Source organism: Panulirus ornatus, chromosome 67, assembly GCF_036320965.1.
Source record: "Panulirus ornatus isolate Po-2019 chromosome 67, ASM3632096v1, whole genome shotgun sequence".
Lineage (NCBI taxonomy): Eukaryota > Metazoa > Arthropoda > Malacostraca > Decapoda > Palinuridae > Panulirus > Panulirus ornatus.
This window is the reverse complement of record NC_092290.1, coordinates 18,809,064-18,835,610: the sequence shown is the minus strand read 5'-3', so window position 1 is coordinate 18,835,610 and position 26,547 is coordinate 18,809,064.

The following is a 26,547-nucleotide window of genomic DNA, read 5'->3' as shown; positions in this document are numbered from 1 at the left end:
AAGTTTGTTGAGTATTCCTGGTAAATTATATGGGAGGGTATTGATTGAGAGGGTGAAGGCATGTACAGAGCATCAGATTGGGGAAGAGCAGTGTGGTTTCAGAAGTGGTAGAGGATGTGTGGATCAGGTGTTTGCTTTGAAGAATGTATGTGAGAAATACTTAGAAAAGCAAATGGATTTGTATGTAGCATTTATGGATCTGGAGAAGGCATATGATAGAGTTGATAGAGATGCTCTGTGGAAGGTATTAAGAATATATGGTGTGGGAGGCAAGTTGTTAGAAGCAGTGAAAAGTTTTTATCGAGGATGTAAGGCATGTGTACGTGTAGGAAGAGAGGAAAGAAAGTGATTGGTTCTCAGTGAATGTAGGTTTGCGGCAGGGGTGTGTGATGTCTCCATGGTTGTTTAATTTGTTTATGGATGGGGTTGTTAGGGAGGTTACTGCAAGAGTTTTGGAAAGAGGGGCAAGTATGAAGTCTGTTGTGGATGAGAGAGCTTGGGAAGTGAGTCAGTTGTTGTTCGCTGATGATTCAGCGCTGGTGGCTGATTCATGTGAGAAACTGCAGAAGCTGGTGACTGAGTTTGGTAAAGTGTGTGAAAGAAGAAAGTTAAGAGTGAATGTGAATAAGAGCAAGGTAATTAGGTACAGTAGGGTTGAAGGTCAAGTCAATTGGGAGGTAAGTTTGAATGGAGAAAAACTGGAGGAAGTAAAGTGTTTTAGATATCTGGGAGTGGATCTGGCAGCGGATGGAACAATGGAAGCGGAAGTGGATCATAGGGTGGGGGAGGGGGCGAAAATTCTGGGAGCCTTGAAGAATGTGTGGAAGTCGAGAACATTATCTCGGAAAGCAAAAATGGGTATGTTTGAAGGAATAGTGGTTCCAACAATGTTGTATGGTTGCGAGGCGTGGGCTATGGATAGAGTTGTGCGCAGGAGGATGGATGTGCTGGAAATGAGATGTTTGAGGACAATGCGTGGTGTGAGGTGGTTTGATCGAGTAAGTAACGTAAGGGTAAGGAGAGATGTGTGGAAATAAAAAGAGCGTGGTTGAGAGAGCAGAAGAGGGTGTTTTGAAATGGTTTGGGCACATGGAGAGAATGAGTGAGGAAAGATTGACCAAGAGGATATATGTGTCGGAGGTGGAGGGAGCAAGGAGAAGAGGGAGACCAAATTGGAGGTGGAAAGATGGAGTGAAAAAGATTTTGTGTGATCGGGGCCTGAACATGCAAGAGGGTGAAAGGAGGGCAAGGAATAGAGTGAATTGGATCGATGTGGTTTACCGGGGTTGACGTGCTGTCAGTGGATTGAATCAGGGCATGTGAAGCGTCTGGGGTAAACCATGGAAAGCTGTGTAGGTATGTATATTTGCGTGTGTGGACGTATGTATATACATGTGTATGGGGGGGGGGGGTTGGGCCATTTCTTTCGTCTGTTTCCTTGCGCTACCTCGCAAACGCGGGAGACAGCGACAAAGCAAAAAAAAAAAAAATTTTCTTACATTTAATGAAATTATTGATATATTTTTTTCTTTCAGTTATGACTTATACATCCAGTAGCTTCGCCCACATCCCACCCCACATCACCCCCACCACCCCACCCCACCCCACCTCCTCCCCACCCCCACCTCCCCATCTCCTTCCCTCGCTAAATTCCCCCCCAACACTTGACCATCCTGCCAAATTGGACGAGGTCCTTTTAACGTCTTCATTCCACCGTGTTGTTCCTTAACCCCCCCCCCCAGACAAATCGTATTCACACACTTCCCCCCCCTCCCCCGTCCTCCACAAGTGGCACTAGATCCTGTGTGAACGCCAGGCATATCATGGCGCCGGCCAACTTCATCAACTGAAACTTCAGCTCCCTGAAGCAACTTCCCTCGTTGCTCTGGTATCACTGATAATGCCTTGGCTTACCCAGCAATCATTATCTAAGTTAAACTCTTTATATATACCCGTCTACTATTCTATTTATCTATCTATATCTATTTCTCTACCTATCTATCTATGTCTATATATCTATCTGTCCATCTGTCTATTTATCTATTATTCTATCTATGTATCTATTTATCTACCTATCTGTTTGTCTATCTATCTATCTACTTGTCTATTTATCTATTTATCAATCTATATCGATTTATCTAAATATCTAATTATCTATTTGTCTATATTTATCTATCTACCTAGATATGTATATTTATATCTATCTATCTGTCTATTTATCTCTCTATTTGTCCATATAAATCTATTTCTATCTATCTATCTAATTATCTATCTATCTACTTATCTATCTATTCATCCATCTATCTATTTATCTATCTAGCCAACGCATTTCGGGGGTAGCCTGGGTGGAGGAGACAAGGGTGTTAGTGGGGGGGTTGTAGGTGGTGGAGACATGAAGAGAACATTCAGTGGGTACAATACATGGGCTCAGGTGGGCGGGGGGGGGGGCCCCCTCCCGTCCTCACCCTTAGTGTGACATCCTCCACCACGTGTGTTCCTGGTGCACCACATCCAGGTGTGTATGTGTGTGTGTGTGTATGTGTGTGTGTGTGTGTGTGTGTGTGTGTGTGTGTATGTGTGTGTGTGTGTGTGTGTTGTAGGAACTCGTGATAATTAACTTTACAACCAGTCCAGTTCATAACCACACAAATGTTTGAAAACCATCTCCGTAAACAGGTCTTCACAAGCAGTGGATTGTAGCACACATACATGAAAAAAAAAGAAAGAAAAAGAAAGAAAGAGAAAGAAAGAAAGAAAGAGAGGCATTAGAGAGGCATTAGTGTCATTAATGAATAATTTTTAAGTCATCAAACACTTGGCCTCATCCACCAATCACAAGCCTCTATGTGGCCCTTGATGGGGTCTGGGTTAAGATGATTCCTCCACATTAACATGTTATGATGATTCCTCAACATTAACATGTTAGATGATTCCTCAACATTAACATGTTAGGATGATTCCTCCACATTAACATGTTATGATGATTCCTCCACATTAACATGTTATGATGATTCCTCAACATTAACATGTTATGATGATTCCTCAACATTAACATGTTAGATGATTCCTCAACATTAACATGTTAGGATGATTCCTCCACATTAACATGTTATGATGATTCCTCAACATTAACATGTTATGATGATTCCTCAACATTAACATGTTATGATGATTCCTCAACATTAACATGTTAGATGATTCCTCAACATTAACATGTTAGGATGATTCCTCCACATTAACATGTTATGATGATTCCTCCACATTAACATGTTATGATGATTCCTCAACATTAACATGTTATGATGATTCCTCAACATTAACATGTTATGATGATTCCTCAACATTAACATGTTATGATGATTCCTCAACATTAACATGTTAGATGATTCCTCAACATTAACATGTTAGGATGATTCCTCCACATTAACATGTTATGATGATTCCTCCACATTAACATGTTATGATGATTCCTCAACATTAACATGTTATGATGATTCCTCAACATTAACATGTTATGATGATTCCTCCACATTAACATGTTATGATGATTCCTCAACATTAACATGTTATGATGATTCCTCAACATTAACATGTTAGGATGATTCCTCAACATTAACATGTTATGATGATTCCTCCACATTAACATGTTATGATGATTCCTCCACATTAACATGTTATGATGATTCCTCAACATTAACATGTTATGATGATTCCTCAACATTAACATGTTATGATGATTCCTCAACATTAACATGTTAGGATGATTCCTCAACATTAACATGTTATGATGATTCCTCAACATTAACATGTTAGATGATTCCTCAACATTAACATGTTAGGATGATTCCTCAACATTAACATGTTATGATGATTCCTCAACATTAACATGTTATGATGATTCCTCAACATTAACATGTTAGGATGATTCCTCAACATTAACATGTTAGGATGATTCCTCAACATTAACATGTTATGATGATTCCTCAACATTAACATGTCAATGATTCCTCTACATTAACATGTTAGATTGATTCCTCATACATTAACATTTAGATGATATCCTCAACATTAACATGTTAGGCTGATTCCTCTACATTAACAAGTTAAATTAATTCCCAACATTAACATGTTAAATGAATGACCTCAACATTAACAGGTTATGATGAATCCTCATCAATAACATGTTATTATGATCATCCCAACATTAACATTTATATATTCCGCCTACATTTAACATGTTATGAAGATTCCTCAACATTAACATGTTAGATGATTCCTCTACATTAACATGTTAGATATAATGTACACATTGCCTCAAGCTATGCACACAACACACACAACGAACCCACCAGGGCCTCGTAATTATGACTAAGGTATCTTTGGGTGGTGTGGGTGTGTGGGTGGTGGGTGTGGGTGTGGGTGGGTGGGTAGTCGGGGGGAGGGAGGGTAGGGAAGGGGGGGTGCTTAATATATGAAGGGGTTCTGGGTGGGGACCCCCCCCTTGTCCCAGGTCCCTCTAATGTGCTCTATGGTGGGGGACCACCCCTTGTCCCAGGTCCCTCTGTGTTTCATTGGTTACTTTTATTCCACACTAACCATGTGACCCATGTGGTTACTGTTTTGTACCACACTAGCAGTGACCATGTGGCACTGGTGATCACACAAGCAGTGACCCCTTGGCACTGTTTGTACCAACACTAGCATGACCATAGTGTGAAATGTATTTACCACACTAAGCAAGGACCAAGTGGTACTAGTTGTACCACACTAAGCAAGTGAACCATGTGGTATTGTTCTTAACCTACACTAGCAGTGACCATAGTGCACTGTGTACCACACTGGTGGCATTGACCATTTGGCACATTGTACCACACTAGCAGAGACCATGTGGTACTGTGTACCACACTAGCAGTGACCATGTGGTACTGTTGTCCACCCACAAAGCAGTGACCAATCGTGGTATTTGTTTTTACCACACTAGCAGTGACCATGTGCACTTGTTGTATTGTACCCACAGGCAGTGACCATGTGGCAATGTAGTACCACTCTAGCAGTGACCAAGTGGCACGTTGTACCCCAACTAGCAGTGACCATGTGGTACTGTTTTTGTACCCACACTATCAGTCACCATGTTTACTGTTGTAACCACACTAGCAGTGACCAAGTGGTAAATTGTTTACCACACTAGCAGTGACCAAGTGGCACGTTGTACCACACTGGCAGTGCCATGTGCACGTAGTACCACACTAGCCATGACCCATGTGGCCCTGTTGTACCACACTAGCAGTGACCATGTGGCATGTTGTTACCACACTAGCATGACCATGGTGGCACAGTTGTACCACACTACAGTGACCATGTGGCACAGTGTACCACACTAGCAGTGACTCATGTGGCACTGCTGTACCACACTAGCAGTGAACCATGGAGGCACTGTGTAACATACTAGCAGTGACCATTTGGCACAGTATGTACCACACTGGCCAGTGACCATGTGGCACTGTTGTAACCACACTAGCAAGTGACCATGTGGCACAGTGTACCATCACAGCAGTGCCCATGTGGCACTGTTGTATCCACACTAGCAGTTGACCATATGGCACTGTTGTACGACACTAGCAGGACCATGTGGCTACGTATTGTACCACACGCAGCAGTACCAGTGGTACTGTGTACCCTCACTACCAGTGACCATGTGGAACTGTTGTAACCACACTAGCAGTGACCATGTGCACTGTTGTACCACACAACAGTGACATAAGTCACTGTGGACATCAAAACTCGTATCATCCAAGTACACATACTTCCCTCTCGCGAATCTTCCACATACATTCCCATGGCTTCCTCCTCACAACACACACCCTCTTACTCTCTCTCTCACTCTCTCTCATCTCTCTCTCATCTCTCTCTCTCACAGATCTCATTTCTCTCCCACTCTCTCTCTCAACTCTCCTCTCTCACATTCATCTCTCTCTCTCTCCTCACTCACTCTCGCTCTCTTTACTCTGCCTCAACAACACGCCTTGAGTCCCCCTCTCCTCCCCACGCCCTCCCCCCCATTTTTTCCCCTACGTGTTTTCGAATCTTTTTCTTACAGGCGTTTTACGTCTTGTTTACAGGCATAACGTCTTGTTTACACCCAGTACGTCTTGTTTAAAGGCATATCTTGTTTACACCCATTACGTCTTGTTTACAAGCATAACGTCTTGTTTACACCCAGTGCGTCTTGTTTACAGGCATATCTTGTTGACACATTAAACGTCTTGTTTACAGCGTAACGTTTTGTTACAAGCATAACGTCTTGTTTACAATCATAACGTCTTGTTTACAGCATAACACCTTGTTTACAAGCATAACGTCTTGTTTACACCCAGTGCGTCTTGTTTACAGGCATATCTTGTTTACACATTACGTCTTGTTTACAGGCGTTACGTAACGTTTTGTTTACAAGCATAACGTCTTGTTTACAATCATAACGTCTTGTTTACAGGCATAACACCTTGTTTACAAGCATAACATCTTGTTCACAGGTATAGCGTCTTATTTACAAGCATTACGTGTTCTTTTGTTTACAAGGGTTTAATTTTCTTTTTTACATGTTCTGCCTATTCTTTTACACACTCTTTTACTCTTTGCGTTTTTTACACACATTATCTATTTTTCTTTTTTACACTCTGGGTCCCTGGGGGGGCCCCACTCCAGGCGGTCCCCTACGTGTGGTGTTAGTGTGGTGGGGGTGTGGGGTTGTGTGTGTTGTGTGTGTTGTGTGTGTTGTAGGAACCGTATAATTAATTTTAAAACCCATCCATTTCATAACCAACAAATGTTTGAAAACCTCCCCGTAAACGGTCTTAAAAAAGCGGGGATTGTACCCATACTAAAAAAAAAAGAAAAAAAGAAAAAAAGAGAAAGAAAAAGAAAGAGGGGGATTAGAGGGGCATTATTTGCCCATTAATAATAATTTTTAAGTCATCAAACTTGGCTCACCCAAAAACAATCACAAGCCTCTTTGTGGCCCTTGAGGGGGTCGGGTTTAGATGTTTCCCTTTCCCACATTAACATGTTAGATGATTCCTCAACATTAACATTTAGATGTTTCCCTCAACATTAACATGTTTAGGGGATTCCCCCACATTAACATTAGATGTTTCCTCACTTTAACATTTAGATGTTTCCCTCAAACATTAACATTTGGGGATGTTTTCCTCAACTTAACATTTTAAATGTTTCCTAACTTAACATGTTGGGATGTTTCCCCCACATTACATGTTAGATGATTCCTCAACATTACATTTTAGATGATTCCCTAAAATTTAACATTTTTGATGATTTCAAATTAAAGTTGATGTTTCCTCAACTTAACTGTTGGGGATGTTTCCCCCAACATTAACATTTAATGTTTCCTCCTTAACATGTTAGGATTCCCTCAACATTAACATGTTAATATTCCCAACTTTAACGTTAAATTCCCAACATTAACAGTTAGTATTCCTCAACATTACATGTTAGATGTTTCCTCACATTAACAGTTTTTGATTCCTCCACATTCATTTTTTAAGTTTCCTAAACATTAACTGTTAAGTTTCCCCTCCACATTAACGTTAGGATGATTCCCCCACATTAACATTTATGATGTTTCCTCAACATTTAACATGTTTGTGATTCCTCAATTTCCCCGTTTGATATTCCCCCCCACATTAACATGTTAAGATTCCCCCACATTAAATGTTTGTGATTCCCAACTTTAACATGTTGGGGATTTTCCCCAAACATTAACAGTTAGGATGTTCCCCACTTAAATTTAGATGATTCCTCAACATTAACAGTTATGATACCCCTCAACTTTAACAGTTAGATTTTCCCCCTTTTAAACATGTTAAATGAATTCCTCAACTTTAACATGTTAGATAAATTCCCCCACATTAAAGGGTTTGGATGATTCCCAACATTAAACTGTTAGATGATTCCTCACAAAATGTTATAAAATTCCCAACATTAACATGTTAGATGATTTCCCAACTTTAACATGAAAATTGATTCCCTCAAATTAACATTTTAGGTGATTCCTACATTAACATTTTAAAATTTGATTCCTCAACAAAACATTTTTTGTGACCCTCACTTTAACATGTAGGAGATTCCCCCCAACATTAAATGTAGATGTCCTCAACATTAAACTTTTAAAAGGATTCCTCAATTAACATGTTAGGATGATTCCTCAACATTAACATGTTTAGGATGATTCCTCACATTAACATGTTAGATGATTCCTCAACATAACATGTTAGATGATTCCTCAACATTAACAAGTTAGATGATCCTCAACATTAACATGTTATGATGATTCCTCAACATTAACATGTTAGATGATTCCTCAACATTAACATGTTAGATGATTCCTCAACATTAACATGTTAGGATGATTCCTCAACATTAACATGTTAGGATGATTCCTCAACATTAACATGTTAGATGATTCCTCAACATTAACATGTTAGATGATTCCTCAACATTAACATGTTAGATGATTCCTCAACATTAACATGTTAGATGATTCCTCAACATTAACATGTTAGGATGATTCCTCAACATTAACATGTTAGGATGATTCCTCAACATTAACATGTTAGGATGATTCCTCAACATTAACATGTTAGGATGATTCCTCAACATTAACATGTCATGATGATTCCTCAACATTAACATGTTAGGATGATTCCTCAACATTAACATGTCATGATGATTCCTCAACATTAACATGTTAGGATGATTCCTCAACATTAACATGTTATGATGATTCCTCTACATTAACATGTTATGATGATTCCTCTACATTAACATGTTATGATGATTCCTCAACATTAACATGTTATGATGATTCCTCTACATTAACATGTTATGATCATTCCTCAACATTAACATGTTAGGATGATTCCTCAACATTAACATGTTATGATGATTCCTCTACATTAACATGTTATGATGATTCCTCTACATTAACATGTTAGATGATTCCTCAACATTAACATGTTAAATGATTCCTCAACAGTAACATGTTAGGATGATTCTTCTACATTAACATGTTAAATGATTCCTCAACATTAACATGTTAGATGATTCCTCAACATTAACATGTAAGGATGATTCCTCAACATTAACATGTTATGATGATTCCTCAACATTAACATGTTATGATGATTCCTCAACATTAACATGTTAGGATGATTCCTCAACATTAACATGTTAGATGATTCCTCAACATTAACATGTTAAATGATTCCTCAACATTAACATGTTAGGATGATTCTTCTACATTAACATGTTAAATGATTCCTCAACATTAACATGTTAGATGATTCCTCAACATTAACATGTAAGGATGATTCCTCAACATTAACATGTTATGATGATTCCTCAACATTAACATGTTATGATGATTCCTCAACATTAACATGTATGATGATTCCTCAACATTAACATGTTAGATGATTCCTCAACATTAACATGTAAGGATGATTCCTCTATATTAACATGTTAAATGATTCCTCAACATTAACATGTTAGGATGATTCCTCAACATTAACATGTTAAATGATTCCTCAACATTAACATGTTAGGATGATTCCTCTATATTAACATGTTAAATGATTCCTCAACATTAACATGTTAGGATGATTCCTCTATATTAACATGTTAAATGATTCCTCAACATCAACATGTTAGATGATTCCTCTACATTAACATGTTAGGATGATCCTTCTACATTAACATGTTAAATGATTCCTCAACATTAACATGTTACATGATTCCTCTACATTAACATGTTAGGATGATTCTTCTACATTAACATGTTAAATGATTCCTCAACATTAACATGTCAAATGATTCCTCAACATTAACATGTTAGATGATTCCTTTACATTAACATGTTAGGATGATTCCTCTACATTAACATGTCAAATGATTCCTCTACATTAACATGTTAGGATGATTCCTCTACATTAACATGTTAAATGATTCCTCAACATTAACATGTCAAATGATTCCTCTACATTAACATGTTAGGATGATTCCTCTACATTAACATGTTAGATGATTCCTCAACATTAACATGTTAGGATGATTCCTCTACATTAACATGTTAAATGATTCCTTAACATTAACATGTTAAATGATTCCTCAACATTAACATGTTATGATGATTCCTCAACATTAACATGTTATGATGATTCCTCAACATTAACATGTTATGATGATTCCTCAACATTAACATGTTATGATGATTCCTCTACATTAACATGTTAGGATGATTCCTCTACATTAACATGTCAAATGATTCCTCTACATTAACATGTTAAATGATTCCCCAACATTAACATGTTAGATGATTCCTCTACATTAACATGTTAGATGATATGTACACATTTGCTCAAGCTATGGCACACACACACACAGCCCACCAGGGCCTCGTAATTATGAATAAGTTATTTGGGTGGGTGGTGGGTGTGGGTGGGTGATGGGTGTGGGTGTGGGTGGGTGGGTGAGTCGGGGGGAGGGAGGGGAGGGAAGGGGGGGTGCTTAATTATGAAGGGGGTTCTGGGTGTGGGGACCCCCCCCTTGTCCCAGGTCCCTCTATGTGCTCTATGGTGTGGGGACCCCCCTTGTCCCAGGTCCCTCTGTGTTTCATTTGGTACTTTTATTCCACACTACCAGTGACCATGTGGTACTGTTGTACCACACTAGCAGTGACCATGTGGCACTGGTGTATCACACTAGCAGTGACCATGTGGCACTGTTGTACCACACTAGCAGTGACCATGTGGTATTGTTTTACCACACTAGCAGTGACCATGTGGTACTGTTGTACCACACTAGCAGTGACCATGTGGTATTGTTTTACCACACTAGCAGTGACCATGTGGCACTGTTGTACCACACTGGCAGTGACCATGTGGCACTGTTGTACCACACTAGCAGTGACCATGTGGTACTGTTGTACCACACTAGCAGTGACCATGTGGTACTGTTGTACCACACTAGCAGTGACCATGTGGTATTGTTTTACCACACTAGCAGTGACCATGTGGCACTGTTGTACCACACTGGCAGTGACCATGTGGCACTGTTGTACCACACTAGCAGTGACCATGTGGCACTGTTGTACCACACTAGCAGTGACCATGTGGTACTGTTGTACCACACTAGCAGTCACCATGTGGTACTGTTGTACCACACTAGCAGTGACCATGTGGTATTGTTTTACCACACTAGCAGTGACCATGTGGCACTGTTGTACCACACTGGCAGTGACCATGTGGCACTGTTGTACCACACTAGCAGTGACCATGTGGCACTGTTGTACCACACTAGCAGTGACCATGTGGCACTGTTGTACCACACTAGCAGTGACCATGTGGCACTGTTGTACCACACTAGCAGTGACCATGTGGCACTGTTGTACCACACTAGCAGTGACCATGTGGCACTGTTGTACCACACTAGCAGTGACCATGTGGCACTGTTGTAACATACTAGCAGTGACCATGTGGCACTGTTGTACCACACTGGCAGTGACCATGTGGCACTGTTGTACCACACTAGCAGTGACCATGTGGCACTGTTGTACCACACTAGCAGTGACCATGTGGCACTGTTGTACCACACTAGCAGTGACCATGTGGCACTGTTGTACCACACTAGCAGTGACCATGTGGCACTGTTGTACCACACTAGCAGTGACCATGTGGTACTGTTGTACCACACTAGCAGTGACCATGTGGCACTGTTGTACCACACTAGCAGTGACCATGTGGCACTGTTGTACCACACTAGCAGTGACTTAAGTCACTGTGGACATCAAAACCGTATCCAGTACACATACTTCCCTCTCGCTAATCTTCCTCATACATTCCCTCATGGCTTCCTCCTCACACACTCTCCTCTCTCTCTCTCTCTCTCTCTCTCTCTCTCTCTCTCTCTCTCTCTCTCTCTCTCTCTCTCTCTCTCTCTCTCTAACCCTGTTCTAAATCTCGTTTTCTTCTTGCCTCATCCGTAGCTGGCTGATGACCCCAGACTTTGCCATTACTGACCTACTGTAGTGAGGACAGTGCCTGGCTGGTGGTTTGGACAGTGCCTGGCTGGTGGTGAGGACAATGCCTGGCTGGTGGGTGAGGACAGTGCCTGGCTGGTGGGTGAGGACAGTGCCTGGCTGGTGGGTGAGGACAGTGCCTGGCTGAGGGTGAGGACAGTGCCTGGCTGGTGGTTAGGACAGTGCCTGGCTGGTGGTGAGGACAGTGCCTGGCTAGTGGTTAGGACAGTGCCTGGCTGGTGGGTGAGGACAGTGCCTGGCTGGTGGTGAGGACAGTTCCTGGCTGGTGGTGAGGACAGTGCCTGGCTGGTGGGTGAGAACAAGGCCTGGTTGGGGGTGAGGACAGTGCCTGGCTGGTGGGTGAGGACAGTGCCTGGCTGGTGGGTGAGAACAATGCCTGGTTGGGGGTGAGGACAGTGCCTGACTGGTGGGTGAGGACAGCGCCTGGCTGGTGGGTGAGGACAGTGCCTGGCTGGTGGGTGAGGACAGTGCCTGGCTGGTGGGTGAGGACAGTGCCTGGCTGGTGGGTGAGAACAATGCCTGGCTGGGGTCAGGACAGTGCCTGGCTGGTGGGTGAGGACAGTGCCTGGCTGGTGGGTGAGGACAGTGCCTGGCTAGTGGTGAGGACAGTGCCTAGCTGGGGGTGAGGACAGTGCCTGGCTGGTGGTGAGGACAGTGCCTGGCTGGGGGTGGGGACAGTGCCTGGCTGGGGGTGAGGACAGTGCCTGGCTGGGGGTGGGGACAGTGCCTGGCTGGGGGTGGGGACAGTGCCTGGCTGGGGGTTAGGACAGTGCCTGGCTGGGTGAGGACAGTGACTGGCTGGTGGATGAGGACAGTGCCTGGCTGGGGGTGAGGACAGTGCCTGGCTGGTGGATGAGGACAGTGCCTGGCTGGGGTGAGAACAATGCCTGGCTGGGGTGAGGACAGTGCCTGGCTGGAGGTCAGGACAGTCCCTGGCTGGGGGTGAGGAAATGCCTGGCTGGGGGTGAGGACAGTTCCTGGCTGGGGTGAGGACAGTGCCTAGCTGGGGGTGAGGACAGTTCCTGGCTGGGGGTGAGGACAGTTCCTGGCTGGGGTGAGGACAGTGCCTGGCGAGGGTGAGGACAGTACCTAGCTGGGGGTGAGGACAGAGCCTGGCTGGGGGTGAGGACAGTGCCTGGCTGGGGTGAGGACAGTGCCTAACTGGGGGTGAGGACAGTGCCTGGCTGGGGGTGAGGACAGTGCCTAGCTGGGGGTGAGGACAGTGCCTGGCTGGGGTGAGGACAGTGCCTAGCTGGGGGTGAGGACAGTGCCTGGCTGGGGGTGAGGACAGTGCCTAACTGGGGGTGAGGACAGTGCCTGGCTGGGGGTGAGGACAGTGCCTAGCTGGGGGTGAGGACAGTGCCTGGCTGGGGTGAGGACAGTGCCTAGCTGGGGGTGAGGACAGTGCCTGGCTGGGGGTGAGGACAGTGCCTAGCTGGGGGTGAGGACAGTGCCTGGCTGGGGTGAGGACAGTGCCTAGCTGGGGGTGAGGACAGTGCCTGGCTGGGGGTGAGGACAGTGCCTGGCTGGGGGTGAGGACAGTGCCTAGCTGGGGGTGAGGACAGTGCCTGGCTGGGGTGAGGACAGTGCCTAGCTGGGGGTGAGGACAGTGCCTAGCTGGGGGTGAGGACAGTGCCTGGCTGGGGGTGAGGACAGTGCCTAGCTGGGGGTGAGGACAGTGCCTGGCTGGGGTGAGGACAGTGCCTAGCTGGGGGTGAGGACAGTGCCTGGCTGGGGGTGAGGACAGTGCCTAGCTGGGGGTGAGGACAGTGCCTGGCTGGGGTGAGGACAGTGCCTAGCTAGGGGTGAGGACAGTGCCTGGCTGGGGTGAGGACAGTGCCTAGCTGGGGGTGAGGACAGTGCCTGGCTGGGGGTGAGGACAGTGCCTAGCTGGGGGTGAGGACAGTGCCTGGCTGGGGTGAGGACAGTGCCTAGCTGGGGGTGAGGACAGTGCCTGGCTGGGGTGAGGACAGTGTCTAGCTGGGGGTGAGGACAGTGCCTGGCTGGGGGTGAGGACAGTGCCTAGCTGGGGGTGAGGACAGTGCCTGGCTGGGGTGAGGACAGTGCCTAGCTGGGGGTGAGGACAGTGCCTAGCTGGGGGTGAGGACAGTGCCTAGCTGGGGGTGAGGACAGTGCCTGGCTGGGGGTGACGACAGTGCCTAGCTGGGGGTGAGGACAGTGCCTAGCTGGGGGTGAGGACAGTGCCTAGCTGGGGGTGAGGACAGTGCCTAGCTGGGGGTGAGGACAGTGCCTAGCTGGGGATGAGGACAGTGCCTAGCTGGGGGTGAGGACAGTGCCTAGCTGGGGGTGAGGACAGTGCCTAGCTGGGGGGTGACGACAGTGCCTAGCTGGGGGTGAGGACAGTGCCTAGCTGGGGGTGAGGACAGTGCCTAGCTGGGGGTGAGGACAGTGCCTAGCTGGGGGTGAGGACAGTGCCTAGCTGGGGGTGAGGACAGTGCCTAGCTGGGGGTGAGGACAGTGCCTAGCTGGGGGTGAGGACAGTGCCTAGCTGGGGGTGAGGACAGTGCCTAGCTGGGGGTGAGGACAGTTGTGAAATTTTTGTCTGAATTTACACCAAGAAAACAAACTGAGACTCTGGCTTGAACGGCGTCACGGAGGAGGACGAAAGTGTTGGAGGGAGAGACTGTTGGAGGGAGAGTGTAGGAGGGAGAGTGTTGGAGGGAGAGAGTGTTGGGGCTAGGAAGTGTTGGGGGTAGACAGTGTTGGAATCAGAGAATGTTGGAGGGAGAGAGTGTTGGATTGAGTGTTGGGGGTAGGAAGTGTTGGAGGGAAAGTGTTGGGGGAGAGTGTTGAAGGCGAGAGTGTTGGAGGGAGAGTTCTGGAGGGAGTGATGGCTAGAAGGGTAGCGCTGGAGGGGTAATGTTGGAGGGGCAGTGTTGGAGGAGTAATGTTGGCGGGTTCGTGTTGGAGGGGTAGTGTTGGAGGAGTACTGTTAGCGGGTTCGTGTTGGAGGGGTAGTGTTGGAGGAGTACTGTTAGCGGGTTCGTGTTGGAGGGGTAGTGTTGGGGGTGTTAGTGTTGGAGGAGTAATGTTGGAGGGGTTCGTGTTGGAGGGGTAGTGTTGGGGTGTTAGTGTTGGAGGAGTAATGTTGGGGGTTCGTGTTGGGGTGTTAATGTTGGAGGAGTAATGCTGGCGGGGTTCGTGTTGGAGGGGTAGTGTTAGGGTGTTAGTGTTGGAGGAGTAATGTTGGGGGTTCGTGTTGGAGGGGTAGTGTTGGGGTGTTAGTGTTGGAGGAGTAATGTTGGCGGGGTTCGTGTTGGAGGGGTAGTGTTAGGGTGTTAGTGTTGGAGGAGTAATGTTGGGGGGTTCGTGTTGGGGTGTTAGTGTTGGCGGGGTTCGTGTTGGAGGGGTAGTGTTGGGGGTGTTAGTGTTGGAGGAGTAATGTTGGCGGGGTTCGTGTTGGAGGGGTAGTGTTGGGGGTGTTAGTGTTGGAGGGAGGGATGAGTCTGGCTGACTCAGTGTGTGTAGTGGTGTTGTCATTGACCGGCCATTAACCCACTCACCACCACACTGGCTCAGCCCTCCACCCCTGAACCACGACGGTACGACCCCCCCGAACCACGACGGTACGACCTCCCTGAACCACGACGGTACGACCTCCCTGAATCACGACGGTACGACCCCCTGAACCACGACGGTACGACCCCCTGAACCACGATGGTACGACCCCCTGAACCACGACGGTACGACCCCCTGAATCACGACGGTACGACCCCCTGAACCACGACGGTACGACCCCCTGAATCACGACGGTACGACCCCCTGAACCACGACGGTACGACCCCCCTGAATCACGACGGTACGACCCCCTGAACCACGACGTTACGACCTCCTGAACCACGACGGTACGACCCGCTGAACCACGACGGTATGACCCCCTGAACCACGACGGTACGACCCCCCTGAATCACGACGGTACGATCCCCTGAACCACGACGGTACGACCCCCTGAACCACGACGGTACGACCCCCTGAACCACGACGGTACGACCCCCGTGAACCACGACGGTACGACCCCGTGAACCACGACGGTACGACCTCCCTGAACCACGACGGTACGACCCCCTGAACAACGACGGTACGACCCTTGACCAAGACGGTGCGACCCCCTGAACCACGACGGTACGACCCCCTGAACCACGACGGTTTGAACCCCCTGAACCACGACGGTACGACCCCCTGAACCACGACGGTGCGACCCCCCTGAACCACGACGGTTCGACCCCCTGAACCAGGACGGTACGATCCCCTGAACCACGACGGTACGAACTCCTGAACCACGACGGTTCGAACCCCTGAACCACGACGGTACGACCCCTTGAACCACGACGGTTCGACCCCCTGAACCACGACGGTACGAGCCCCTGAACCAGGACGGTACGACCCCCTGAACTACGACGGTGCGACCATCTGAACCACGACGGTACGACCCCCTGAACCACGACGGTACGACCCCCTGAACCACAACGTTATGACCCCCTGAACCACGACGGTACGACCCCCTGAACCACAACGGTATGACCCCCTGAACCACGACGGTACGACCCCCTGAACCACGACGGTACGACCCCCTGAACCACAACGGTATGACCCCCTGAACCACGACGGTACGACCTCCCTGAACCACGACGGCACGACCCCCTGAACCACGACGGTACGACCCCCTGAACCACGACGGTACGACCCCCTGAACCACGACGGTACGACCCTTGACCAAGACGGTACGACCCCTAAAGCACCCGTGTATGACCATTGTGTATGTTGACCTGGCCACAATAACCCCCACCCCCCCAGATGCATCGCCATACCCCTGGTGTCTCGCGGTACCCCTGGTGTCTCGCGGTGCCCCTGGCGTCTCGCGGTGCCCCTGGTGTCTCGCGGTGCCCCTGGTGTCTCGCGGTGCCCCTGGTGTCTCGCGATACCCTTAGAGTCTCGCGGTGCCCCTGGTGTCTCGCGGTACCCCTGGTGTCTCGCGGTGCCCCTGGTGTCTCGCGGTACCCCTGGTGTCTCGCGATACCCTTAGAGTCTCGCGGTGCCCCTGGTGTCTCGCGGTACCCCTGGTGTCTCGCGATACCCTTAGAGTCTCGCGGTACCCCTGGTGTCTCGCGGTGCTCCTGGTGTCTCGCGGTGCCCCTGGTGTCTCGCGATGCCCCTGGTGTCTCGCGGTGCCCCTGATGTCTCGCGATGCCCCTGGTGTCTCGCGATGCCCCTGGTGTCTCGCGGTGCTCCTGGTGTCTCGCGATACCCCTAGTGGCTCGCGGTGCCCCTGGTGTCTCGCGATGCCCCTGGTGTCTCGCGGTGCTCCTGGTGTCTCGCGATACCCCTCGTGGCTCGCGGTGCCCCTGGTGTCTCGCGATACCCTTAGAGTCTCGCGATGCCCCTGGAGTCTCGCGATGCCCCTAGAGTCTCGCGATGCCCCTGGTGTCTCGCGGTGCCCCTGGTGTCTCGCGATACCCTTAGAGTCTCGCGATGCCCCTGGTGTCTCGCGATACCCTTAGAGTCTCGCGGTGCCCCTGGTGTCTCGCGATACCCTTAGAGTCTCGCGGTGCCCCTGGTGTCTCGCGATGTCCTTAGAGTCTCGCGATACCCTTAAGAGTCTCGCGATGCCCCTGGTGTCTCGCGATACCCTTAGAGTCTCGCGGTGCCCCTGGTGTCTCGCGATGCCCCTAGTGTCTCGCGGTGCCCCTAGTGTCTCGCGGTGCCCCTGGTGTCTCGCGGTGCCCCTAGTGTCTCGCGGTGCCCCTAGTGTCTCGCGGTGCCCCTGGTGTCTCGCGGTAGTGGGCAGTGCTTCTGCCTGACTGGGTGAGGATGTGAGTCAGCAACCCGGCCCTCCTGACCGCTCTCACACACTCACAGCAGCCGAGAGAGAGAGAGAGAGAGAGAGAGAGAGAGAGAGAGAGAGAGAGAGAGAGAGAGAGAGAGAGAGAGGCGGGGCGTGGGTGAGAGCCATGGCTGGGGTCACCATGAGTACATTATCGTGAAGTACCACACAGACAGACGGACGCACGGACTGACTGGCCCTTGTTACACCAGACCTCTCCCTCCCGCTCTCCCTGACTCTCCCTCCCACTCTCCCTGACTCTCCATCCCGCTCTCCCTGACTCTCTTCCTCATACTCTGTCTCCCTCTCACTCTCCCCTGCCTTCGTTCTAACTCTCCCTGTCTCCTTCCCACTCTCCCAGTTTCCCTCCCTCTCTCATCCTACTTCCTTCCCACTCTCCCTCCCACTCTCCCTACCTCCCTCCCAATCGTTCTGTTTCTCTTCCACTCCCTCCCCTACTCTCTCTCCCCCCGCACATCTATTTCTAACTCTCCCTAACCACCCACGACAAAGGAATATGAATAAGATGAACAACAAACGAAAATGATGTATGGTGGCCATTCAACCATCGGCCAACGCGCGCGCGCGCCTCAATTTCCAACTATTTCCCCTCAGTCTCTCTCTCTCTCTCTCTCTCTCTCTCTCTCTCTCTCTCTCTCTCTCTCTCTGACTTCCAACATATTCCTGACACCCCAGGAGGAGGGAAGGGGGAGGGGGGGATTTATATATATATATATATATATATATATATATATATATATATATATATATATATATATATACATCGTAACCCACACCGGGTGTTGTCAGCTTCCAACATGCCGGGCGATGTGGTCAGACATTAGGATACTTACAACAAAGAGGCTATCCTTACTGACACCCGTACACTCATCTCCCTATCCCCAGTACTCATCCTATCCTCCCCTATCTCCAGTACTCATCCTATCCTCCCCTATCTCCCGTACTCATCCTATCCTCCCCTATCCCCAGAACTCATCCTATCCTCCCCTATCTCCCGTACTCATCCTATCCTCCCCTATCCCCAGTACTCATCCTATCCTCCCCTATCTCCAGTACTCATCCTATCCTCCCCTATCCCCAGTACTCATCCTATCCTCACCTATCCCCAGTACTCATCCTATCCTCCCCTATCTTCAGTACTCATCCTATCCTCCCCTATCTCCAGTACTTATCTCCCCTATCCCTAGTACTCAACTCTCTCCTATTCCCAGTACTCATCTCCTCCCCTATCCCCAGTACTCATCTCCTCTCCTATCCCCAGTAATAATCTCCTCCCCTATCCCCCGTACTCATCTTCTCCCATATCCCCAGTACTCATCTCCTTCCCTATCCCAGTACTCATCTCCTCTATCCCCAGTACTCATCTCCTCCTCTATCCTCAGCACTCATCTCCTTCCCAATCCCCAGTACTCATCTCCTCTATCTTCAGTACTCATCTCCTCCCCTATCCCCAGTATTCATCTCCTCTATCCTCAGTACTCATCTCCTTCCCTATCCCCAGTACTCACCTCCTCTCCTATCCCCAGTACTCATCTCCTTCCCTATCCCCAGTATTCACCTCCTCTCCTATCCCCAGTACTCATCTCCTTCCCTATCCCCATTATTCATCTCCTCTATCCTCAGTACTCATCTCCTTCCCTATCCCCAGTACTCACCTCCTCTCCTATCCCCAGTACTCATCTCCTTCCCTATCCCCAGTATTCACCTCCTCTCCTATCCCCAGTACTCATCTCCTCCCTTATCCCCAGTATTCAACCCACCAGTCCGTTCCAGTTGGCCGTCAGTGTTCCAGTGTACACTGGTGTACAGGCGCTACCTGGACCTACTACAGTGCCTCAGCCAATCACAAGACAATACGTCACGGGGACGTGCTGTCGTGCCCTAGCCAATCACAAAACAGTACGTCATGAGAAATAGTTGTCGTGCCCCAGCCAATCACAAGACAGGACGTTATCAAAGACCTGCTGTCCTGTGTCAGCCAATCACAAGGCAGTACGTCATCGGAGCCCTGCTGTCTTGCCCCAGCCAATAATAAAACAGTAATGGGAAATAGCTGTGCTCCAGCCAATCACAAGACAGCACGTCATCGAAGACTTGCTGTCGTGTGTCAGCCATTCACAAGACAGTACGTCATCAGAGACTTGTGTCGTGCCTCAACCAATCACGAGACAGTACGTCATCGGTAAGCTGCTGTCGTGCCTCAGCCAATCACAAGGCATTACGTCACAGCGACCTGCTGTCGTGCCTCAGCCAATCACAAGATAATACGTTACAGCGACCTGATCCGTGCCTCAACCAATCACGAGACATTACGTCACAGTTCCAGACGTTACGTCACGATCACGAGACATTACGACAGGGAGCGGGGAGTTGCGACAGACGTGAAGACAGTGCGACACTTCGTGACGTCAGTCAACGTCGCTAGAGGAAATATTTCATGAAAATATTACAGAATACAAGTGAGTGATGATACAGTAGGGCAAGATGAAGGATACAGTGAGGGATACAGCACAACACTGTACCAGGAGGAGGAGAGGGGAAGGGTAAGGTCAGGTGACGGGTTGTGACGCAGTGGGTTGTGGTAAGGTCAGGTGACGGGTTGTGACGCAGTGGGCTGTGGTAAGGTCAGGTGACGGGTTGTGACGCAGTGGGTTTGGTGGTAAGGTCAGGTGACGGGTTGTGACGCAGTGGGTTGTGGTAAGGTCAGGTGACGGGTTGTGACGCAGTGGGTTATGGTGGTAAGGTCAGGTGACGGGTGGTGACGCAGTGGGTTATGGTGGTAAGGTCAGGTGACGGGTTGTGACGCAGTGGGTTGTGGTGGTAAGGTCATGTGACGAGGGTTGTGACGCAGTGGGTTGTGGTGGTAAGGTCAGGTGACGGGTTGTGACGCAGTGGGTTGTGGTAAGGTCAGGTGACGGGTTGTGACGCAGTGGGTTGTGGTAAGGTCAGGTGACGGGTTGTGACGCAGTGGGTTGTGGTAAGGTCAGGTGACGGGTTGTGACGCAGTGGGTTGTGGTAAGGTCAGGTGACGGGTTGTGACGCAGTGGGTTGTGGTAAGGTCAGGTGACGGGGTTGTGACGCAGTGGGTTACGGCCAATGGTGTTGGTGGAGGGGGAGGAGGGGAGGGGTTAAGGGCACCCTTCACCCCCTCCCGCTGGTTCGGACATGGAGGGGGGGTGAGCCCTCCCGTGACGCCCACGTCACACCCTTGGCCGTCACTATCACCATACACACCCCCCTCCCTTCCCTCCATCCCTCCCTCCACCCCCCTCCCTCCCCACTATCCTCTAAACCATTCCTCCTCCACCATATGAGTGGAGGGGTGGGAGGGAGGGAGGGGGTCATCCCCCTCCCTCCCTCCCCAGATAAAAGGCCCTCCACTCCACAGACTTTAAAAGGCCTCAGTCGCAGGCCACCACACCCCCCCCCCACACTCCCTCCTCTACCATCAGAGGGTTGCCCCCTGGTGCCGCCCCCCCCCCACCCCCAGAGATGGCCCCTCCACCACCAGAGGGTTGCCCCCTGGCGCCCCCAGAGATCAAGAGGACCTCGCTAGATAGAGCACTCGCTCACCCGTCTTCCCCCCCCCCCCCTCTCTCTCTCTCTCTCTCTCTCTCTCTCTCTCTCTCTCCACCGATCTGTTTCTGTCTCAGCGTAAGCGCTGGGTGCGCCCAGCGCACGGGCGTGCGTGCGTGCGTTCAGTGCGTAAAACTGTTCTGTCTCAGCGTAAGCGCTGGATGCGTCCAACGCATGGGCGTGCGTGCGTGCGTAAAACTGTTCTGTCTCAGCGTAAGCGCTGGATGCGTCCAACGCATGGTCGTGCGTGCGTGCGTTCAGTGCGTAAAACTGTTCTGTCTCAGCGTAAGCGCTGGATGCGTCCAGCGCACGGGCGTGCGTGCGTGCGTACAGCGCGCGTAAAAGTGTTCTCGAAGGGCGAGAACATCTGCTGAAATACGAGGTGTCGTGTGTGTGAACTCCAGATGTTCTTCAGGGGAATGAACACGTCAGACTGGTTCATGTTCCTCAGGTCCGGCCCGTTCAACACCGACCTCCCTATATCCGGTTAAGACTGACTGTACGGTATATCCGGTTAAGACTGACAGCACGGTATATCTTAAGACTGACTGTACGGTATATCCGGTTAAGACCGACTGTACGGTATATCCGGTTAAGACTGACTGTATGGTATATCCGGTTAAGACTGACTGTACGGTATATCCGGTTAAGACTGACTGTACGGTATATCCGGTTAAGACTGACTGTATGGTATATTCGGTTAAGACTGACTGTACGGTATATCCGGTTAAGACTGACTGTACGGTATATCCGGTTAAGACTGACTGTACGGTATATCCGGTTAAGACTGACTGTATGGTATATTCGGTTAAGACTGACTGTACGGTATATCCGGTTAAGACTGACTGTACGGTATATCCGGTTAAGGCTGACAGTACGGTATATCCGGTTAAGACTGTACGGTATATCCGGTTAAGACTGACTGTACGGTATATCCGGTTAAGACTGACTGTCCGGTATATCCGGTTAAGACTGACTGTACGGTATATCCGGTTAAGACTGACAGTACAGTATATCCGGTTAAGACTGACAGTACGGTATATCCGGTTAAGACTGACTGTATGGTATATCCGGTTAAGACTGACTGTACGGTATATCTTCAGACTGACTGTACGGTATATCCGGTTAAGACTGACTGTCCGGTATATCCGGTTAAGACTGACTGTATGGTATATCCGGTTAAGACTGACTGTACGGTATATCCGGTTAAGACTGACTGTACGGTATATCCGGTTAAGATTGCCTGTACGGTATATCCGGTTAAGACTGTCCGGTATATCCGGTTAATATCCATCTAATTCTGACCTTCTACCCTGCTCCTGTAGCATCAAGGCTGCGCTACAATCAGTAGCAGGGAAATTATGGATTTCTTACGAGTGAGAAATTCTCCAACGAAGGTGACTTTTCACGCGAACTGGAACTACCATCTGCAGGAGGAGTCCGGTAACACCCGAGCCAGTTGTACGACCCACTGTGCATCACATCTGGGACGGTACGACCCTTGAACACGACAGTACGACCCAAGAACACGATAGTAAGACCCTTGAATACGACGGTACGACCCCAGAACACGACAGTACGACCCTTGAGTACGACGGTACGACCCCAGAACACGACAGTAACACCCTTGACTACGACGGTACGACCCCAGAACACGACAGTACGACCCTTGAGTACCACGGTACGTCCCAGAACACGACAGTACGACCCTTGAGTACGACGATACGAACCCAGAACACGACAATACGACCCTTGAGTACGACGGTACGAACCCAGAACACGACAGTACGACCCTTGAGTACGACGGTACGACCCAAGAACACGACAGTGCGACCCTAGAGTACGACGGTGCGACCCTTGAACACGACAGTACGACCCTTGAGGACGACGGTACGACCCATGAGTACCACGGTTCGATCCCTGAGAACGACGGTGCGACCCCAGAACGCGATAGTACGACCCTTGAGTACGACGGTACGACCCTTGGGTAGGCGCCCGGACCTTTCACTTAACCCTTTAAGGTCAAGACATCACACTGGAGGGTCGTAAAGTCACGCTTAAGGTGTCATACCGTTGTGACTAGGGGTCGTGCAGTCGTACTCAGGGGTCGTACAGTCGTGCTCAGGGTCGTACAGTGGTGATAAAGGGTCGCACAGTCCATACATACGGCCCTGGGATAAGGGCCATACATAGGGCCCTGGGATAAGGTCCATACATAGGGCCCTGGGATAAGGTCCATACATAGGGCGCTGGGATAAGGTCCATACATAGGGCCCTGGGATAAAGGTCCATGCATAGCGTCCTGGGATAAGGTCCATGCATAGGGTCCTGGGATAAGGGCCATACATAGGGCCCTGGGATAAGGTCCATACATAGGGCCCTGGGATAAGGTCCATATATACGGCAATGGGATAAGGTCCATACATAGGGCCCTGGGATAAGGTAGGGCCCTGGAATAAGGGCCATATATAGTGGGATAAGGGCCATACATAGGGCCCTGGAATAAGGTCCATATATACGGCAATGGGATAAGGTCCATACATAGGGCCCTGGGATAAGGTAGGGCCCTGGAATAAGGGCCATACATAGTGGGATAAGGGCCATACATAGGGCCCTGGAATAAGGTCCATATATACGGCAATGGGATAAGGTCCATACATAGGGCCCTGGGATAAGGTAGGGCCCTGGAATAAGGTCCATACATAGTGGGATAAGGGCCATACATAGGGCCCTGGGATAAGGTAAGGCCCTGGAATAAGGGCCATACATAGGGCCCTGGAATAAGGTCCATATATACGGCATTGGGATAAGGTCCATACATAGGGCCCTGGGATAAGGTAGGGCCCTGGAATAAGGGCCATACATAGTGGGATAAGGGCCATACATAGGGCCCTGGGATAAGGTCTGTGCATTAAGGGCGTGGCACAATGGCTTGCCTCCGTGATTCTCAGCGCCGCCCTGACCCGCTCAAAGGGAGGGGGAGGGGGGAGGGAGGGGGGGGGGAGGTGGCACGGACCAGCTGCGAACGTCATCACGACGCGTCGTTTTAATGACCCGACACACGGGTCACATCCGGGTCAGCGGGAGGTCAGGCAGTGACACCGAGATGGAAGGGGGAAGGGGGGGGAGGGTCTCTCTCGGCTTACATCAGGGGGGGGAGGTCGGGGGGGGGTTAAGGATGAGGGCCACAGACCATGCTCTCCCCCTCCCCCCCTCCCCCTCACGCCTGGCGTCCACTCCCGGAACCTCTTGCCCCTCCCTCCCTCCCTCCCTCCCTCCTTCCCTCCCTCCCTCCAGCACCATCAAGGTAAACTGAGGTCGGTATACCTCCCTCAGTTTACCCCTCAAGTAAACCAATGCCTCGGAAACCACGTCAATCCCTCAACTGTAAACAACGAACCCTGGCCATTCAGTGGTACTGAAACCTGTGACAGACGTGACTGTCTCTATTCACAGGGACCCGAGGCCCTCAGGCTGGCTGGGGTGGGCCCTCAGGCAGGCTGAGGTGGGCTCTCAGGCAGGCTGGGGGCGGTGGGCCCACAGGCAGGCTGGGGTGGGCCCTCAGGTAGGCTGGGGTGGGTCCTCAGGCAGGCTAGGGTGGGGGCCCTCAGGCTGGCTGGGGTGGGCCCTCAGGCAGGCTGGGGTGGGCCCACAGGCAGGCTGGCTGGGGTGGACCCTCAGGCAGGCTGGGGTTGGCCCTCAGGCAGGCAGGGGGGATGGGCCCTCAAGCAGGCTGGGGTGGGCCCTCAGGCAGGCTGGGGTGGGGGCCCTCAGGCTGGCTGGGGTGGGCCCTCAGGCAGGCTGAGGGGGGGCCCACAGGCAGGCTGGGGTGGGCCCTCAGGCAGGCTGGGGTGGGGTGGGCCCTCAGGCAGGCTGGTGTTGGCCCTCAGGCAGGCAGGGGGGGTGGGCCCTCAAGCAGGCTGGGATGGGCCCTCAGGCAGGCTGGGGTGGGGGCCCTCAGGCTGGCTGGGGTGGGCCCTCAGGCAGGCTGGGGTGGGCCCTCAGGCAGGCTGGGGAGGGGTGGGCCCTCAGGTAGGCTGGGGTGGGCCCCCACAGTCAGGCTGAGGGGGCGGGGCCCCCCCGTCACCAACACGGTCGCACACCCCCGTCTTACACACCAGACCCCCAAATTTCACACATACGGGCCAAGGTTCAACGAAGTTCAACGGGTGTCTGACCCGACTAACGAAGCGTTAGACACACAGACACACACACACACACACACACACGAGAGCCGCCGTGGTGAGGCAACACAAAAGACGAACACAAGAGCAGGACATCCAAACATGCTGAGGGATGTGTGATGCAACACATTGTGACACAGACGGGGGCAAGGCCCCAGGCACTGTACACCCCCCCTTCCCCCGGCCCTACCCCTGAGGGCACGGCCCTTGTGGAGGGGGGGTTAGGGAGGGGGAGGGAGGGGTGGGGGGAGTGAGAGGCCGTGAGGAGGGGAGTGAGAGGCCGTGAGGTCATGTCCGTATTCAGCGTCAGCCAACGCAAGTTGGTGGAACGCACTCTCTCTCAGTGCGAACGCACGCACTTTTTTTTTTTCAGGTCAGCTGCATCGCACAACGCAACCCCCCAAGGCGCACTGTGGGGCACGACTGTGTCACGGGACTTGTCAGGCTGCGCACTTGTGGCACAGCGACCGCGAGTGAGAGGGAGGGGGGGACAGTGCGCACTTGTGGCACAGCGACCGCTGGGAGAGGGGATCATGCGCAGTAGAGGCACAGTGAACCGTCAGAGGGGAAGGGTACGGTGAGCACTTGTGGCACAGCGACCGCTGGGAGAGGGGATCATGCGCAGTAGAGGCACAGTGAACCGTCAGAGGGGAAGGGTACGGTGAGCACTTGTGGCACAGCGACCGCTGGGAGAGGGGATCATGCGCAGTAGAGGCGCAGTGAACCGTCAGAGGAGAAGGGGGTACAGTGCGCACTTGTGGCACAGCGACCGCGAGTGAGAGAGGGGGACAGTGCGCACTTGTGGCACAGCGACC